Source organism: Muntiacus reevesi, chromosome 4 (genome assembly GCF_963930625.1).
Source record: "Muntiacus reevesi chromosome 4, mMunRee1.1, whole genome shotgun sequence".
Taxonomy (NCBI): domain Eukaryota; kingdom Metazoa; phylum Chordata; class Mammalia; order Artiodactyla; family Cervidae; genus Muntiacus; species Muntiacus reevesi.
Genome location: NC_089252.1, coordinates 43,861,410 through 43,881,357, shown reverse-complemented (window position 1 = coordinate 43,881,357; position 19,948 = coordinate 43,861,410).

Genomic DNA, 19,948 nt, shown 5'->3' with positions numbered 1-19,948 from the left:
TGCATGCGGTTTTCTTAGGTGTTCACAAACTCTCCGTTGCAGAGTCTTGGGTCCCGCAATCCCACCAGCAACATGTGAGACAGCCTATTTCCCCACTTCCTCACCAACAGAATAGGTTATCAGAAGTCTGAGGTTTTGCCAATCTGATGAATGAGAAATGTCTCAGTGTAGTTTTAATTAGCACTTCTCTTAATATTTTCACTTGTTTAATGGCTATTGTTATATCATTTTGCGTGTGTGAATTTTCTGTTAGATTTTTGGCCCATTCTTCTAAAGGGAGATATCTTTAAAAATTATTTTAAGATTAAAAAAAATGTTAGGGAATTCCCTGGCAGTCCAGTGGTAAGGATGCTGTGCTTCCATTGCAGGGAACCCAGGTTCGACCCCGGGTCTGGGAACTAAGATCCAATATGCCCCTCGGCATGGCCAGAAACAAAAAAAATTTAATCTTTTTTTTTTTCTTTCAGTTTTTATTATTTATGGAGAAGGAAATGGCAACCCACTCCAGTACTCTTGCCTGGAAAATTCCATGGACCTAGAGCCTGTTAGGCAACAGTCCATGGAGTCGCAAAGAGTCGGACACGACTGAGCGACTTCATTTTCCTTATTTCTTTTATTATTTACATGTTAGAGATATCTCATTTTATTACTGCCATGTAGCATCTACCCCCTCTATGCCAGGCACCATGCTGGGGACTAGGAATCTTACACCTGGGTGGTCACAGTTTAGAAGGAGAGAAAAATCTGACACAGTGTCCTGAGAGTTATAATTTTGTTGTTGTGGTTGTTTACTTGCTAAGTCACGTCTGACTCTTTGTGACACCACGGACTGCAGCCCACCAGGCTCCTCTGTCAATGGGATTTGAGACGTGAAAGAGGTGGGAGGAGCTTCTGTGTCTGATGAAATCCAGGAAGGCTCCACAGAGGAGGTGAACCAGCCTATCAAAACTCCAAAACACAGAAAGGCGAATAGTCACAGGTGGGAGAAGACCGGGGGAGAAGAAGGCATGGCTCGGGTTCCAGGGCTCTTTCCGGCACTTTCTGCTGATCCTCGGGCTTGGAGGCTGAGCTCAGCCCCCTCCTTCCCAGCCCTCTCGCTGGGCCCTCCCATGAGTCAGAGTGCTGCCAGCCGCCATCGCCACTCTCACTCACCAAGCTGGTTACTCTAGTGGGGGCGGGGGGTGGCCTCTGTTCTTGGCTACTTTAGACCCAACTGCTCAGCTGTTTCAGGCACAGTTGGCCTTGCTGCCTTGTCTGTGGGCCTGTGTGTGTGTGTGTGTGTGTGTGTGTGTGTATGTGTGTGTGTGGGGGGGCACATGCCCAGGAACACCCACAAGAAGTGCAATTCATTACCGAGAGCTCACGTTTCTCTCACTTGCCTACAGCCTGTGGGTTTGCAGTTAACATTAGGCCTCACCTCTCCTCTGCCACCCGAGACTCCCACCCTCCCAAGCTGGGGAGGGCTCCGGTCCTGTCCCCCCGCCTCGCCACCCCGGACGGGGAGGGCACTCGTGGATTCGCTGAGCTAGGTCTGAAGTGGTCAGGGAGGGCTTGCCGGCAGATGTGGGGTCTGCACTAGTCTGGGAAAGCTGGGTGGGATTTAGAGAAGCCGGAGAGGCAGTGGGGAGCACCCTGAGGAAAGGCAGGGATCCAGTGTCCAGCACAGAGAGGAAGGTCCCCGGGAGCACCAGTCAGGGCGAGCTGCGGTCATAACGGCCCGGTGAAACAGCTCGCCAGCCCAGGTTCGATGCGTGAGGCAGGGTGCTCAGGGCCGGTGCACCGGGATGACCCTGAGGGGTGGGATGGGGAGGGAGGTGGGAGGGGGGTTCAGGATGGGGGACACATGTCCACCCATGGCTGATTCCTGTCAATGTATGGCAAAGCCACTACAATACTGTAAAGTAATTAGCCTCCAATTAAAATAAATTAATTAATAAAAACCCAACCCGGATTCTCGGAAGGGCTTGAACACAACAGAAACCCATTTCCCTCTCATCTCCTCTGGGTCCCGCTGCCTTCTCTCTCCCTCTCTAGCGGCACCTTTTTAGTGGATTTCATATTTTCTACGCATGGACATTCTTGCTTGGGCCACATGTCATTGTAATGAATATAAACGAACTGTGTCAGGGATCTCCCTCACTGACTTTTTCCTCTTGGCTCTGTTTTAAGCTCCTCCGTTTGGCCGTCTGGACATCAAATCTGTTACTTCTGAGACTGCGGCATCACACAGACCCGACGATAGACCAGGGAGGCTGGGGGGCAGCACACTGGACTTGTGAGCGCCGGTGGCGGTGGGCGAGTGCTGAGTTATTCCCAAAGGGCGCAGCCCCGAGGCTCTTAAACATTAGAGCTGTCTCATCACCAGCAGGGCCCAGCTCCTTAGCCGCATTACCACATGGCCGCTGTGGCTGCTGTGTGTCCAAGTCCACCCAATTAAGCCCAGATTAATTCCAGAGGTGTTGGCCTTCTGACCCCAGGGTGTGAGGTCAAGAGGGCCTGGTGCTGAGCCCACATCTGAGCATCCAGGAGGGTCCCCCAGAAGCTGCCTGGCAGGGTGGGCAGCGAAGAAGGCTGTGCCTCAGTCCCCAGTGCCCAGCTGCCAAGGGCCCACCAGCAGTGCAGGATGGAGTTCTGATCAAGTGCCAACTCAGCCCTGACAGGCTTCAGGAGGGGAGTCGGGATAGTGGGCCTCATGGCTGAGGAGACCCTCCAGTGTAGAACACCCTTCCCCAGCCCTAGGGGCTTCCAAAGGCGCCTCGGGCAGAGTGCCAATACCCCAGTCCCTCCCCAGTCTGAGCACTTGAGGGTGGGCATTTGAAAATGACTCCAAGGCATCGCCAGTCTAGATGAAAGGCATCTAGACCTCAAGGCCTTCATGAAATGAGTTGAAGCCCCTTCCTCCTGAGCGGGCATATTGGCGGCGTGCACACTTGCACCCCTCGGGGGTCAGGGCTTCCAGGCAAGAGGGAAAGGGGGAGGATGGGATGCCGGAGGAAGACCGCCCCCTTTGCCATTCCTCGCTGGCCGGCCCAGGTCCCTTCTCTGGTTCCAGGCTTCCCATCTGTTCTGGCTCTAAAGAGAATACAGTCTGTGCGCTCTTCCCTGTCCTGGGACAGCCCCCAGCTGCCCAGAGGGAGGATGGAAATGGATGACACCAGAGATGCTCCCCCAAACTCGTCTCCCCAGCCTCACACAAAAGAGAGTGGTCCCAGCAGAGCTGAAAGGAGACTCCAGCTGGACTGGGTTTCAGGATGAGCCTCTGGCTGTTGGCATCTTGCCTCCTTCTTGTGCAGAGGGAGAAGAGGCTGCCACATACACTTCCTCTTTAGCCGTGGCTGATGCCAATGAAGGAAGTTTATGTTAGCAGTGGCTAACATTTTTGAGCAGTATGTCTCTAATTCTTTATGTGCTAAGGGCTTCATGTGCATTATCACATTTAAGGTAAGATGCTTCAATTATTTGCTTTTTTTTAGGTAAGCAGGGAGATCCCAAGGTCAAGCACCTGGCCAGGGTCAAATGGCTAGAGAGGAGGTGGGTCAGGGGTTCACTCCAGGCAGTCTGCTCTGCTCCGTGCTCCTCTGGAGCAGATGACTCTGGGCAGCAGTGAGCAGATCTGGGCTCCCCCAGGCTCCCAGTGACTCCCGTGAGCCCCTTAGGCCATAGTTCTCAGCCTGAAAGTGAGTGGGCATCAGATTTACTGGCTAATATTTTTTCCCCCGAATGCCCCATCCTATCCCTGCTCCAGCCTGTATCAGAACAGGCTGGGGTGAGGCGCACAGCGCGTAAGTGGAAGAAGCCCCGGCAATGATTCTGATGCTTTCCCAGGCCTGCCACTAGAGGCCTGCTGCCTGGGGATCTGGTCTCTTGGGTCCCTGAGAGAAGCAGTTTCGGTCCCATCTCACGTTCTGAAGGAGCCCCAAGCCCGCTGCCGGCTTCCTGCACCTTCCCGGTAGTTCAGAGTTTCTGCACATTTCCAAGGCGGGCACAGGGGTGCGGATGTGAAAACATCAATATCCATGCCCCAGGCCAGGAAGCTTGGTGGGGGGTGAGAGAAGATTCTGCCCACAGAGATTTAACTTCTGGCCCCCCACCTCCCCACCCAGCGCTCCCCTCACCTCACTAAGCCCAGCCCGCAGCAGGGAGCTGGGGTTATTCCACCTAATTGTGCATAAATTTGAACATTTCCATAATTAAAAAGTGAGTTTTTTTTTTTCCTAATGGCTTGCAGGAAGGATCAAATGAAATACTGGCTGACATGTGTTCTCCCTGTGCAGGCGTGAGGCATGATGTCAGGATTATCCGGCTCATCTCTCTAATTCTCCCTGGAAGACGGTCTGGTGAAAGCTCAGGGCACCGACCCTCACTGGGGGGAGAGACTCAGAGGCCCACGGAGAGTCACTGTGTCACCATCTGTGGGGCAGGGACAGAGGGGCGCGCAGCTAACAAAATACAGTTGTTTTGTCTGGTTGGAGGTGGGACTCTAACAAAAATACAAAGTGACAAATACAAAATTAAAGTGAATACAAAACTGAAAACTAATCTAGAATGAGGGAAATGGCACGCTAAATTACAAATATTAAAAAATGCTAAGAGGGACCACTGGTGATCCAGTGGTTAAGATTTCTTCCTTCCAATGTAGGGGATGAAGGTTCGATCCCTGATCAAGAAACTAAGATCCCACATACCTTGAGGCCAAAAAAACCAAAACATAAAAATCAGAAGTAATAGTGTAACAAATTCAATAAAAACTCTAAAAATGACCTATATCAAAAAAAGAAAAAGCTAAGAAATACTACAAATTTCTCAAAATACAGAAAAATAACATAACATTTTAAATTCATTTACAGCCCAATCCACCTCTATTATACTTTCTTCTATCTTTTTTGGAGTTTTATTCTCTTTGATTACCTTTTCTTGAGAAAATTTTGTAACTGTTCTGTTTCCCGCAGAGAAAATAGAAAGATAGCCTAATCTTTCCTCTAATGTGATTGATCTAAATTTGCTCTTTGACTAGGGCTAGTTTAGAAAATGTTTTCATGTTCACAAATTATTACTGGAATTGCAATGTAAATGTTTACGATTATTGTTAAATTTGGGGAAACTTCTATCAGTTTCTTTGGATGTAAATGATAGGAATTCAGGGCATTTCAAATTTTTGTGTTCAGATCATCCAAAAAATTAAACACACAAAAAAAGTGATAAATTATATTTCAAGTGCTTCCCACTTGAGAAAAAGCATGATGGGTATCATGTTTAAAAAAAAACATTCATGACACTTGCTTAAGATGGTAAGGAGGTGGGGAGGGGTTGGCTACTACAACGGAGTTTTGTAGAAGGGAGAGACAGCACGCTCAACCCTAAAAACAGCAAGAAAAGAGGGGATTTACAGTTAAGGAGCAGGAGCAGGGTGGTGGTCAGTAGATGGAAAGTTATGAAGAGGAAGCATCGGGGAGGGGTTTCCTGCTGAAGGCAGTATAAGGTGATCAGGCATCACGGGGCGGGGGGGGGGCACTAGAGGACCAGAGTGATCAAGTAAGGGATTAGGGGAATCTGGCTAAACTGACTGACATCGCAGGAGCCTTGCTAATATTGGGCAATGCAGAGACAGATACAGAAGCCCAAAAGTCAGGGCCAAGTTAAAAGAATTCAGAGGAGCCTGACTGGAATCTAGTCAAGGAGAGACTCTTTATCAATCCTAAGACTGCACTTCCATTTTGAACTGGGACTGATAAGAATCAAAGTTTCTGATTTTATGCATTTGATGATCAGAAGAATGTTTCCCAGACTAGCTTCTGGCTTCATCACTTCAAAGTTTATTTCTCCTGCCACACCCACATGTTCACAGCCCAGCCTCAGGGGACACACTCACATCACGATACAATCTCTGGCCCTGTACCTTTCACAGTGAAAGGCAGGAATATGCCCAGGAGCCATTTCTACACCAGCAAACTACGGTCAGTCCTCCGTACATTCAGGTTCTTCACCTTCAAATTCAACCAACTGCTCATGAAAATATTTGGAAAAAAATTCCAGAAAGTTCCAAAAAGCAAAACTTGAATTTGCCATGCGAGTATTCACATGGCATTAAGTGAAAGATGATGCTGTGAAAGTGCTGCACTCAATATGCCAGCAAATTTGGAAAACTCAGCAGTGGTCGCAGGACTGGAAAAGGTCAGTTTTCATTCCAATCCCTAAGAAAGGCAGTCCCAAAGAATGCTCAAACTACCACACAATTGCACTCATCTCACACACTAGTAAGGTAATGCTCAAAATTCTCCAAGTCAGGCTTCAGCAATACGTGAACCGAGAACTTCCAGATGTTCAAGCTGGTTTTAGAAAAGGCAGAGGAACCAGAAATCAAATTGCCAATATCCGCTGGATCATCGAAAAAGCAAGAGAGTTCCAGAAAAACATATATTTCTGCTTTATTGACTGCGCCAAAGCCTTTGACTGTGTGGATCACAATAAACTGTGGAAAATTCTGAAGAAGATGGGAATACCAGACCACCTGACCTGCCTCTTGAGAAACTTGTATGCAGGTCAGGAAGCAACAGTTAGAACTAGATATGGAACAACAGACTGGTTCCAAATAGGAAAAGGAGTACGTCAAGGCTGTATATTGTCACCCTGCTTATTTAATATGCAGAGTACATCATGAGAAACGCTGGGCTGGAGGAAGCACAAGCTGGAATCAAGGTTGCCAGGAGAAATATCAATAACCTCAAATATGCAGATGACACAACCCTTATGGCAGAAAGTGAAGAGGAACTAAAAAGCCTCTTGATGAAAGTGAAAGAGGAGAGTGAAAAAGTTGGCTTAAAGCTTAACATTCAGAAAACTAAGATCAAGGCATCTGGTCCCATCACCTCATGGGAAATAGATGGGGAGACAGTGGAAACAGTGTCAGACTTTATTTTGGGGGGCTCCAAAATCACCGCAGATGGTGATTGCAGCCATGAAATTAAAAGATGCTTACTCCTTGGAAGGAAAGTTATGACCAACCTAGACAGCATTTTGAAAAGCAGAGATATTACTTTGCCAACCAAGGTCCGTCTGGTCAAGGCTATGGTTCTTCCAGTGGTCATGTATGGATGTTAGAGTTGGACTGTGAAGAAAGCTGAGCGCAGAAAAATTGGTGCTTTTGAACTATGGTGTTGTAGAAGACTCTTGAGAGTCCCTTGGACTGCAAGGAGATCCAACCAGTCCATCCTGAAGGAGATAAGTCCTGGGTGTTCATTGGAAAGACTGATGCTGAAGCTGAAACTCCAATACTTTGGCCACCTGATGTGAAGAGTTGACTCATTGGAAAAGACCCTGCTGCTGGGAGGGATTGGGGGCAGGAGGAGAAGGGGCCAACAGAGGATGAGATGGCTGGATGGCATCACCAACTCAATGGGCATGACTTTGAGTAAACTCCGGGAGTTGGTGATGGACAGGGAGGCCTGGCGTGCTGCAGTTCATGGGGTCACAAAGAGTTGGACACGACTGAGCGACTGAACTGAACTGAAGTGTATTGTATTCACAACTGCTTACATAGTATTTAAATTGTATTAGGTATAAGTGATCTAGAGATGATTTAAAGCCAGGGTCCCCAACCCCCAGTATGGTCCCTGACCTGTTATGAACTGGACCACACAGCAGGAAATGAGCTGGCAGGCAAGCAAGCTTCATCTGTATTTACAGCTGCTCCCCACTGATTCTGCATTATGGTGAGCTATAAAATTATCTCATTATATATCACAATGTAATAATAATAGAAATAAAGTACACAAAGGCTTCCCTTGTGGCTCAGCTCATAAAGAATCCGCCTGCAATTCGGGAGACCTGGGTTCAATCCCTGGGTTGAGAAGATCCCCTGGAGAAGGGAAAGGCTACCCACTCCAGTATTCCAGCCTGGAGAATTCTATGGACTTGCATAGTCCATGGGGTCACAAAGAGTCGGACACGACTGAGCGACTTTCACTTTCAAAGTACACACTAAATGTCATGCACTTGAATCATCCCCAAACCATCCCCCCAACCCCCTCACCCCCGTCCGTGAAAAAACTGTCTTCCACAAAACTGGTTCCTGGTGCCAAAAAGGTTGGGGACCACTGATTTGAAGTACACAGGAGGGGACTTCGCTGGTGGTTCAGTGGCTAAGACTCTGCGCTCCCAATGCAAGGTGCCTAGGTTTGATCCCTGGCCGGGGAACTATATCCCACATGCCCACAATTAAGAGTTTACTTGCTGTGACTAAGAGTTCATATGCCGCAATTAAAGATCCTACACGCCTCCATGAAGACTGAAGATCCTGCAGCTGAGACCAGGTACAGCTGAATTAACAAATATATAAAAATAAAGCACCTGGGAGGATGCTGGCAGGTTACATGCAATGATTACACCCTTTTATATGAGAGACTTGAGCATCCCCACGGATACAGAGGGATGGCTATTCATGGAGTGGCCACAAGCCCTTCTTTGCACCACATGCCCATCTGCCTGCTCTGCACCCTGCCCCATTCAAAGTACTGAAAAGGACCCTTCGTGCAGCTTCAAGACAAGCAAAGACTATCTCTAAGTATCACCAGAACTTCCTGCTCCTGAGACTCAGAGCCTCTAACCTGGATTTGCAGGGACCTTCTAATTGGCCATTTTATCTCCATCTTATGTTCTAGTGTGTCCTGCACTCAGCTCTCAAAGGACCTAATTGCATCAGGCACATAGCACGGTGTCTGGTATACAGATAGGGCTTAATAAGTGATACTCAACTGGATGAATGAATAAGCAAACGAGTATCAGTCCTTTAAGAACTCCATAGGACTTCCTACTCTGACACTGCTTCTCTGTGAGTTTCGCAGTTTCAGTTACTATATTCTGTCCTCTCATCCCCACACATGGGCTGTTATCTGTCCAATTACCAGTCCTGAGTTTGGCCCAGCAAATAAGGTCATTGCATTGTAGTGACCATCAAACCTAAACAATCTACTTGACTTTCAAGGCCTTCTACAATCAACCCCACCCCAAATATTTATCTAGACCATGTTCCCTCTGACCCCATCCCTAGTTTGTTTCAGTAAAGGAAGTAGCCTCACACAAGTAAGAGGTACATTTACTTTATGTTAACATGACATTGACTGTATTTTAAATAGGTCAATTGTAGAAACGCTGGGGAAATCAAAACATCCCAGAGTGAAAAGCATGTATAAGCATTAACATTCATTTTCTCACCATCTCTTTTCAGGGAACACTTTCTGCTTTCATCGGAGTTCAGAGCACACCATTTTACAAGATGTTCTCTTTCGGTGATAACTGAACACGTTTTTTTCTGCCTCCATGGTTTCACCTCTAAACACACAAATCTTCGAGGTTAAAGGAAGAGGAGCAGGGCAAGGGGTCTTTGTCAACATTGAGAGAAAAAGTGGCCAAGAACCAGCTTCTGTTCAAACACTCCCAATGAATGGAACCTCCCCCTCCCAAGGCAGCCGGTCCCACTGGTGGGGGCAACTACTTTTTGGAAGGTGTTTTTGTTCTCTGTGAGCTGAGTGGCCTCCAGGAGCCTCCCTGTTCCGGTTCTGCTCTCTGGAACAGCACAGGAGAGCCTACATGTCCTTCCCGTCAGCCTGTCCACTCTTCAAAGGATGATAACAGCATGAACCTTTTCTCGGTTCAACAATCCTGAACTCTCATCCTCCCCGGTAGCCCCTGAATTCCCTTTTGCACCATTATTCTTCTTAGGCTATTAAATCACTCGTTCAGGGAGAATTACAGTTACCTTTGAGGTACATCTTCATGATCTATAATTTCTAGATTTTCTTCCATGAGCTTGCATCTTCCCATTAGAAAAAACATTTAACATACATTGTTACTTCTCTGCTCTTCTGCTATTACTTCTTGCTCCTAATGAACTGAATCCTTAATGCTATGATGAGGTGCTCTACTGTGCGTCCCTCCCACCACTTGCTTCCTCTGGCTCTTCAGTGGCTGGACCAGAGCCCACTGGCTGCCACTGGGACCACGCTCCAGGTTGACATCCGTCCCCTCGTCCCACTCTGGGGGCAGAACTGTTCACACTGTGACAGACCTCACCTGCCCATCACCCTGCTCGCGGCTCTCTCAAGCCCACACAGACAGCACGGGAAGCTTCGCTCAGGGCTTGCCAAGACACTCTTTGCTTTCCCTAACATGCTAACAATAAATATGTTGAGTGATTGAAAAAAAAAATCCTTTGGTAATGGGGATTTGGGTTTGACATGATTTAATGAATTAATTCTGGCATGAGTATGGTTCTCTGTAAAGTGCTCCCGGACCATCTGTCTAATAATTCTAGAATGCTGTGGAGTGACATTAAGCTTACATCCCAGGAAGCATATTATTCTCTTTTTGAAAATCAGGACATTTTGCTCCCTCGGGCTGAGTAGTCCTTCTCTTCTCTAACCCATCCTACAAGTCTTGTCTCCTCAGGCCATTGGGGATCATTCCGCGGATTTACCCTTCCCTGAACTCCTGCAACGACTCATAACCAGAAGGAACAGCAGCAACAGTAACAGCTACCACCTATTAGAGCTTGTTCTGCGCCAGACTATTGGCCGAAGGGCTTTATATACCTTTATCATATGTATCAATTAATCACTGTATCATACTTTTGAATATATATAATTAAAGTTTTACTCACTTGCATAATCCTCATTTAGCAGACGAGAAAACTTGAGATTCTGAGCCGTATAATGCTCAATGTCCCTTCGCTAGTGAATACGCTCAGGTTTGTCTCGGTCCAAAGTCTGAGCTCTTACGTCCGATCCCCCAGGTATGAGTATCGGTGTTACACAATTTCACCCTTCACTTTGTACCATTCTCCTATTGCTTCTGGGACTTTCACCTTAATATTTCTGGCACCTCCTGGGCAGCACCCCACCCCCCAAAATGGCCTTAGGTACACTCCTTAGCTGCTAAGTGATCTTTCTTGAATGCTGCCCCTGGTTCTGTCTCTCGCTGGGAGCCAGCAGCATCCATCCCCTAAAAGGCCAGGCGCTGGGAGAAGCCGCCCTGGAGGGGTATGGGCAGGGATGCCCAGGGCCCGGCTGGAGGGTCTCCACCTCTCACTGCAGGGTGAAGAAGGGACCACCGTGCAGAAACCAGAGGGATGTTCTCAGCCCGCTGAGCCCCTGGGGAGATTGACACTGTCACATTTCTGCCTTCTGTTCTCTCCCACTGAGCCCCTAGGGTCCGAGGCCTCAACTGATAATTCTGATCATCTAATTCTCAACAAGGTCTTTCTGGCTGGTAATTGAATTCTGTATTTTCCTCCCAACCTAGTCAGGGGGCCTTACCCGCACATCTGTTGAGCAGAACACTGGGCCAGGCTTGGTGGGAGGGGTGCAGAGGCATGGAGACCCTTCTCAGGCTCCACGTGTTTGTTTCGGGGCCATAGGTGCAGGCCAACCACGGGACCCAGTGGCACGTCCAGGACACTGTCCTTTGCAGGGCAGTCACTGCGCTAAGGAGATTTCCAGGCCACAAGCTGGGGAAAGTGTCTTGGAGGAGGGTAGACTGCAGGCAGGATTCTGATAGATTGGAGGAGAAAGGGAGACATGGGCCAAGGCCTGGAGGTGGGAACACGCATGACACATTCAGTGACAACAAGTCAACCCACCTGGACGGGCCTTCAAACCTTCAGCCAAGGAATGACTCTGAAATGTGCTCAGGCCGTTGTCAAGAAGTGTGTGCGAGGGGCAGGGGTGGGGAGGCCGGGGGCCACGTGTCAAAAGGCCCAGTCTGACCATGCCTATCTCCAGGCCTCCACCTTCAGAATCAAGGGAAAACCTAGTGGTGAAGCTGGGTGCAGAGGGTTCCCCAGCCCTGTGCACAGATCACCCTGTTCATCGAGCCCAGAAACGGGCCGCTTCCTCACCCTCAAGTCCCCCTGTTTCACCATCTCCACCCCTTTGGCAGGTGGGCCTCGGTCACATCTGATCTGTCTCGGGTGACTAGCCCCTCTCTGACCTCTCTGTTCCAGCCGAGTTGTTCTCTAGCACATTCTCCACACACACCTCCTCACGGTCCCCCAGCGCCGAAGCCCCCCAGTGGCTTCTCTGGGCCCTTGGCTCCAGACGTGGTGATGAAACCTCCTGAGGCTTTGTTCCCCCGTCTCTCCAGGGCCACCTCTTGTCACATGAAGCTCCCAAGATACCGGGTTGCTGTGAGCCTTCAGCACATAAAAGAAACCTCCTCCCTTGTTTCTACTGAGATAAGCCTGAGGTCCCACTAGCCAGTAAGGAAGGGGGCAGCGTGATTCACACCCAGACAGCTTATCTCCAGAGTCCAGCTTCTTCAATACTAGATTACAGTCCCCTGGAAACTTCTATGGGCACCCCTCCAACCCAAGTTCACTCACAAGCCTCTGCTGCATTTAAGGCTTCTGGCCTACATGGCGCTCCCCCCGCACCACCCATGAAAGCTTTCTCAGATGCCTCACCCCAGGAGTGCGTGGGGACAGTGATTGCGCTGCTTTGCTCCACATTGGCATCACCTGGGAATCTTTTTTTTTAAACTACTGATGCTTGACTCCCACTCCCAGATGTCATGATCAGATTGCTGCTGGATGTCCCAAAATGCAGCAAAGTCTGGTAACCACTGGCAGCCATTCTCAAATCGGAATATGCACCAACATCCCCAGGAGGACTTGTTAAACAGATAGCTGGGCCCACCCCTGGTTTCTGACCCTGTGTACCTGGCTTAAGGCCTGAGAATTTACATCTCTAACAAGTCCCCAGGCTCTGCTGCTGCTGCTGGCCCTGGGACCATGCTTGGAGATGCCCTGAGCTAAGGAGTCTTCCAGAAACCCAGCTGTCCCCAGAGTGTCCCGTGCTAATCACCACCCATGCACCCATCACTCTGTCGGTGTGCTTGTCTTCTTGGCCACCTCAGCCTGGACAGAAGCTTCCTGCTCAGTCATCTTCAGTAACAGGTGTCAACATGTGTTGGATCAATGAACCCCTGAGACGCCAGGCAGGCTCCGACTGGGGCTCTGCAGCCATTCATCCTTGTTTCTGAGTGGGAAAGGAGATGTTATTATGACTGATGCTGTCTTTATCGAGCACAGATGGGGTGGAGTAAGTTGTTCAGGTCACAGCAGGAGAAAAGGGCAGAGCTGGGGTGACAGGGGCAGCCAGACTGTCCTTCCCCAGGAGACCAAGTCCTAACCTCTCCAACTCCCTAAGATTCCCAGCGAATTTCAGAGCGTAGGTCTCCATCTATTGGTAGGCGGGAGCAGTATGCTTTAAAATGACCTCATAAGGGGCAGAACCGAGAAAACTAGGTCAGAATGCACACAAAAAGCAGTAGAGTAAGTATTGTTTGGTAAAATACACATGTGCATAAATCCATACTGGATCGTGAGATAAAACGCACGTCCTACTGTAGCTCATGGTCCAAAAAGCCTGCAGAATCCTTTTTCCAGGCTGCTGTCAGCCGGAGAAGAGCGAAGTCGGCCCCTGCTGGGCGCCGCCAGTGTTGCACCAGGAGCCTCCGCGACTGCGAGGTGGGAAGGGCAGGGCGCTGCATTGCAGGACAGGTGTGGGAGGCAGCACCCGTTTTCTCATGGGAGCAGTTCAAAATATATATATATAATTAAATAAGAAATTTAATGAAATGTTAATCTGTCTTAAGTACTGCTCTGGTCGTCAGTCCCACACCGTCTTCCCTGTGGTCGAACTGCTTCATCCCGTCCTCTCATCTCCCCAGGAGGAGCTGAAGCTCTGGGGGCACGCTGGTATCTTACACCCACCCGACACACCGGTGTGAGGCTCGGGGCTCCAGGGCCCCCGCTGACTGATGAGCCAGCTCTGCAGAAGGAAGCTGTCGAGGGTCACCAAACACTTGGCTAATCATTCTGAGCACCAGGCAAGTAATGGTGCGGCTCCCTTTCCTTGTGGCAAAAGCAGGGGGAAATGTGGCATCTGGAGCCTATTGAGTAGCGACTACGAGGGAGGTGTTCGTAGAATCTATTCATCATGTCTTTGTTCCTCCCTTATTACCCTCAGTCTAGACGAGAACACGGCTGACAAGGAGCCAGTTCCAGAAGCTGAGTCTGCTGACTTCTAGGCCAGCCCCTTGGAGACAAACGAGGCAGTCGAGAGGACCGGGACCATTTCCCAGCTGGGCCTCTTCCTCCTCTAACTTTGCTCCATTTCCCAACGTCTCCCTGCGCTGTCCCCAAAGGAGCTGACACCTTACAAGGTGACAGACAATCTTGAAGAGTGGGCCTTTCTTGACTTAGAGCGAGTTGCTGTGGTGGGTTTGGGCTTAAATCTTAGAGGTCCCCAAACCCTAACTGAATCTGCAGTCCTACAGAAAACACATTTGGGGCGGAGTGGGAAGCAAGGACTCAGCGTGCCCCCAAGAGCTTCAGTTCTTCCTGGGGAGATGAGAGGATTGGATGAAGCAGTCTGACATAGAGAAGACGGTGTGGGACTGATGACCAGTACTCACTTTAGAAATTAAGACAAATGAGCATTTCATTAAATTTATTTTATTATTATTTTTTGTATTTTGAACTTCTCCAATGAGAAAACACATTTTCACGACTTTAAGCCATAACCACTTTCTGCTGGAGGATGAACCTGTCTAAAGGAAGCTTTCTTGTCTACCGTGTTTGGGGTAGCCTGTTTGGGAGCTCAGCACGGCTGAGTTACAAGTGGCAGAAGGAACTGGAGATGAGGACAATTTGCAGGAGGCAGATGAGGAGCTGGGAAGGGATAAGGAGGAGCAAGGTGCTCAAAAAATGGCACAGGTGTGGGCTCTGCAAGGACCCAGACCCGGCCACATGCCCGAATGTTTGGTGTGAGGTGATTTTGTAGAATGAGAGAAGGATTTCATGTCCAAGCGTAAATCCATGACAGAACAGAGTACACATGCAGACACAGGAACTAAGAGACAGAGGTGATCCCCAAAACCCAAGTCCATAAACATCTTGAAGGGAACTTGGGATTCCCACAGGCATTCCACAGAGGACAGGCTCAGCTGATGTCCTGGGGTTGGGGGGACCCAAGTTTGCACAATTGCCTTGTGCTCACTTTTGGAACATCTGAGGCAAGAAAACAGACAAACTGCCGAAGAAGACTCATTTGGGAGAGCAGAGCAATACAAAATTGCAAAGCAATAAATAATCCCCTATAATCCATCAACAGTTAGTTATTCATAGCCTGTTACCCCACCACCTCTCCCCTGCAGGTCATGTCTCCCAGACATGCAAAAACCAAAAGGCCCCCAGGTTAACCCTTGACAGTCTATACTCCCCTACCCAAATGTATGTATAACTATGCCCACCCTGCCTCCTTCCAGCCTCAGAGGAAGTTTTCCTTACCTGATTCAAGTGAGGGCACCTCTGCTCCAGTTTTTGGTACCACAGATGCCGATGGGTCCTCTCTTCCATCAATCATCCCCTTTCTGAATCCCTACTTGTTCTCTGTCATCAGCATATACAGGGTGTTTGTCTTTCTAACATCTTCCTAAGCTCTTCCTCTCCTCTATAGCTCCTTGCAGCTCATCCCAACACCCCTTTTGTTCACCTCAAAGCTCCTGGAAAGAGTCTGTCCTTGTCTTCACTGTCTGCCTTTCAGTCCTCCTTCCCCAACTCCAAACTGACCTCTGCCTCCACGCTGCTAATGAAATCACATTAGTAAAAGTCCTCGTTGCTAAACTAAATGGACGCTTATCAGTTCCCACCTCCCCTGCCCCCCTGTAGCATTGACCTGCTGGCCCTCCTGGCTCCAGGGGACTCTGGTTTTCACGGCCTCTCTCTCTCCAGGTTTTCTTCCTACCCCTGATCTTTGCAATCTTAGAACAGTTTCTCAACTACAGCGCTATGGACATTTGGGATTGGATAATTCTTTGTCATGGAGACCGGACTTGTGTGTTGCAGCGTGTTCAGCAGTGTCACTAACCTTCACTCACTCGATGCCAGAAGCTCTAGAAGGGAGCTTCTCTTCCATGGGTCTCTTAAATATGGTTGGGTTTTGCGGGGGGTTTTTTGAGGAACGGCGGTGTGGCTGTGACTTTTATCTGTACTTTATGCTCATATATACATGCTCATACATGACTCTAAAAGTCATACGGCCACTGCCTGCTGCTTGTTTCCACTCTACATCTCCTCAGCATGTCAAGTTCTTAGTGAACTCAACCTCTTCCTGTCTTAGTTTAGATTCTCCCAGAAGCAGAGCCTGAGACAAGCATTCAGATGTAGGCAGTTTAATTAGGAAGTGATCTCAGGAAATAGGAGTGCAGAATGGAGGAGGGAGAGCAAAGGAGGAAAAGCCAATACCAGGTCCAACATCAAAATTACTGCTGTGAGCAGTGTTGGGGTGGGGGGCCTCAATCCCACTGGACTCTCCAAAGAAGCATGAAGAATGCCTCCCAGATTTGTCCACCCACCCCCACAAATGTGAGGCTAGGCATTTATCCCCCACCTAGTGCAGGTGAGGTGGGAGCATCCATCCACTGGCTCCCATCCTCCATTCTAGAGGGTTGTCCCAGGGCCATCTGGCATCCCAGGGGGCTCAATTAGAGTTCATCTGCTAATACAGGAGGCACAAGAGATGTGGGTTTGATTCCTGGGTGGGGATGATCTTCTGGGGGAGGAAATGGCAACCCACTCCAGTATTCTTGCCTGGAGAATCCCATGGACAGAGGAGCCTGGCAGGTTATAGTCCATGGGGTCGCAAAGAGTTGGACACGTATGGCCAGGGCCATTAACTTCCCCAACTTCTGGGCTTCTGGGTTATGTATTTGTTAATATTTATTTTTATTCATTAATTTGGCTGTGCTGGGTCTTGGTTGAGGCATGTGGGATCTTTAGTTGCAGCAAGTGGAATCTAGTTCCTTGACCAGAGATTGAACCTGGGCCCCCAAGATTGGAAGCATGGTCTTAGCCACTGGACCACCAGGGAAGTCAGCCCCTCTGGGCTATGTTTGAACACCACAAGAGAAATAGATTCCTGTGGCTTAGAAGAAGGCTCTAGAATAGATACCAGAATGATGCACCCCATGTGCTTGAATTGGGGGTGCTATCAATACGAGTCCAAGCTCACAAAGAACTACCACAGCTGCAGCTGAAATCAGAGGCTGCAGCTGAAATCAGAGGCTACTGAAGGGGATGCAATGCAGGGCACCCCAAACAGTCTATCCCTCTGCAGTACTCGTATCTACAGTAAGTCTGTTTAGTCATGGAGGCCTCAAGGTACTGCTCAGTCATGTCCAGCGCTTTGTGACCCCAAGGACAGTAGCCCACCAGGCTCCTCTTTCTGTCCATGGGATTCTCCAGGCAAGAATGCTGGAGTGGATTGCCATTTCCTTCTCCACTCAAGGTGGTGGTCAGTCATAATTATTCTAGTGAAAACACTTTGTACAGGAGAGTTAGTGGGACAGGTTACAACCCAACTCGCTGCTGTAGCAGGTCCAGAGGCCAACACTGCTGATAGCTACCTTCCTTCTCCACCACCTATTCAAGATTTTCCTTGTTGGTCTAGGTGGTTTGCCTGATGGGGTGACTCAGACCTACATCCCTGAGGAGGCTGAGTCCTCAGTGGACTTGGCCTTGGCAGCTCAGAGTTGTTACAAGAGCCCATTCTTCCAATATCACCAGGCATGGAAGCCCTGAGTTCAAGACACATTTGTGAGTGCATCCCCTGAGTTCCAGACATCCTATCATGGGGTTACAAGTGGACCACTGAAGAGTGATGGGGAGAGGGACCAATTCTACATTCACCCTGATTCCTGGACCTGTGTGTTCTTGCAACTAGGGACTCAGTGCCATAGAACAGGTTCACTCTGAGTGACAGCAACCAAACCTAATGTCTTCCTCCAGCTGGGACCTTAGCTGAGTTTTTACAAATCATTCTATCATCCTACGAGATCCGCAACTTCCAGCAATTTGATATATACCAGACCAGCGGATTCTGTGATCACATACCCATCAGCACAGTTCTCTTGCCACAAGATGGGCCTCTTAGACGTGATGTTATGAGGCATCCCATGTAAATAAGTCAGGCACTCTGTAAGCCCTCAGATGGATGCTAGGATAGGTATCAATCCCAGGAAGAGCAATTCACTGCTCTTTCCAAGGTGGAAGGGGCCGAATGTAATGAACTTTCCTCCAGGAGCTGGCTGCTCAAGAACTTGGAGCCTGTCTCTGAGCTGGCAGATCAGTCAGCAATGGTGGTGACCATAGCCACCTTGAAGGGAGGCCCTGCCTAGCTTCCATGCCTTGCCATGGCTACCCTATTCATGGGCTCATTGTGCAAGCCCCGATGGCCCAGGACAAGGCTGACCTCCACAGGGCGTCACACTATTCAGCACCTCCTCTGTGCTGGGAGGTCTCTGGCAAACATTAGCAGGAATATAATGAAGACCCACACGCTTTGTGCCCACTCCCATAAGATTGCACACTTGCTGCTTCCCCAGACCTCCTTGCCTTTCTTCTGTTTCCTTTGAGGCCTGACCAACCAACCAGGCTCCTGTCATAGCCCCCAATACAGATCCTTATGGAATACATGGACTTCTCCCTCTAGAGCACACTGATGGACAGATACACTGCTCCAAGTCCTGCCCACTGGGAGGGGGTCCACTCACTACTGTCTCTCAGGGCTACCCTGCTAGGGCCTTAGTGAAACCAACAGTCTGTTTTCGGCTAACACCAACACACTGAACCGGAACTGGGATCTTTCTTCCTCCTGCAGCTCGTCACAAGAAAATGCTTGGTGTGAACTGAGGGAGAGCCATCTACACAACGGGGGTGTGCCTTGGAGGTCTGGGGGAGAAGCCTATGCAGCTAGCCTATTTGTGCAGCTTACTCGTGCCCCTCGGCCTTTTGCCCTATCCTAGATGTACTATTTCCATCTTAGATTGGACTTCTGTTGGTACAACTGGAGTGACACATGAATGGTACAAAATCCAGCTCATCATGAGCAGTTGATGCCTTGGTCAACTAATGCTGCACGGTCAGGGCCCAAGAGCGTGCTGGGAGCTGCTTTTCAAATGGTGAATAGTTCTTTGCTACAGAAGGCACAGCTTTGCCTCCAAAACCTGTAGGATCCCATGGCACACCCCTCCTACTGGGGCTTGTCAGACTCCACAGCACACCCTAATCCATGAAGAATACCTCCAGCACCACTGAATTTGCTGTATCATAATGGTCCAAGCAGCAAGGCAGCTTATATTCTAGCCTGGATTTGCTGAAGAGCACTTCCTTGCTCTAAGTGGCTCAACTGTGGTATGTACTGTGTCCCAAAGCCAAAGAGGGACATAGCACTCGGTGCTGTCTCCTTCTTAAGGCAGAGAGTACAAAGGGCAATAACCTATCCTCATCTCAGAGGGCTAGGACGCGGGACACCCTGAAGCCTCTGCGGCAGTCTCCACACCTGAGTCCTTTTCTGCATCTCCACGCAGTGGATGCAATAACCCACAAACCTCTCTTCCTGACTCTTCCTTCCTCACTCACATGCTGAGTACCCCCATATTCTAACTAAATCATGAAAATTCAACCTCATAACCTGACTTCTTTATTCTGACTTCTCCTCCCTGTTGTTCCCACCACCTTAGACAGCCTTGTTCATGTAACTGTTCAATTCCTGCAGAAGCTTCCTCATCAAAGTTCCCACTTCCAATTCCCCATTTCACTGCTAGGAAGAGCTGCTTCCTCCTCCTCCATATAATACTTTAGGGTTCCCATCATTTGAGGTACACCCCCATTGCGTTGTTTAGATGTTCATTTTCTGCCTCGAAATGCAGGCTTTTTGAGGGTAATACATATTCTATTGGTGGAGGTCAACAGCCAGAGCATCTGAGATGCTAGTGAGGCACTCGGCCCTCTGCCTCATGGCTCCCAACTCCTCTCTCCAGCACTCACCGCTTCCCCGCCAGGTGCACTTTGCACTTCCTCCACTGAGCTGTGCTTCCCTTCTCACCTCCATGT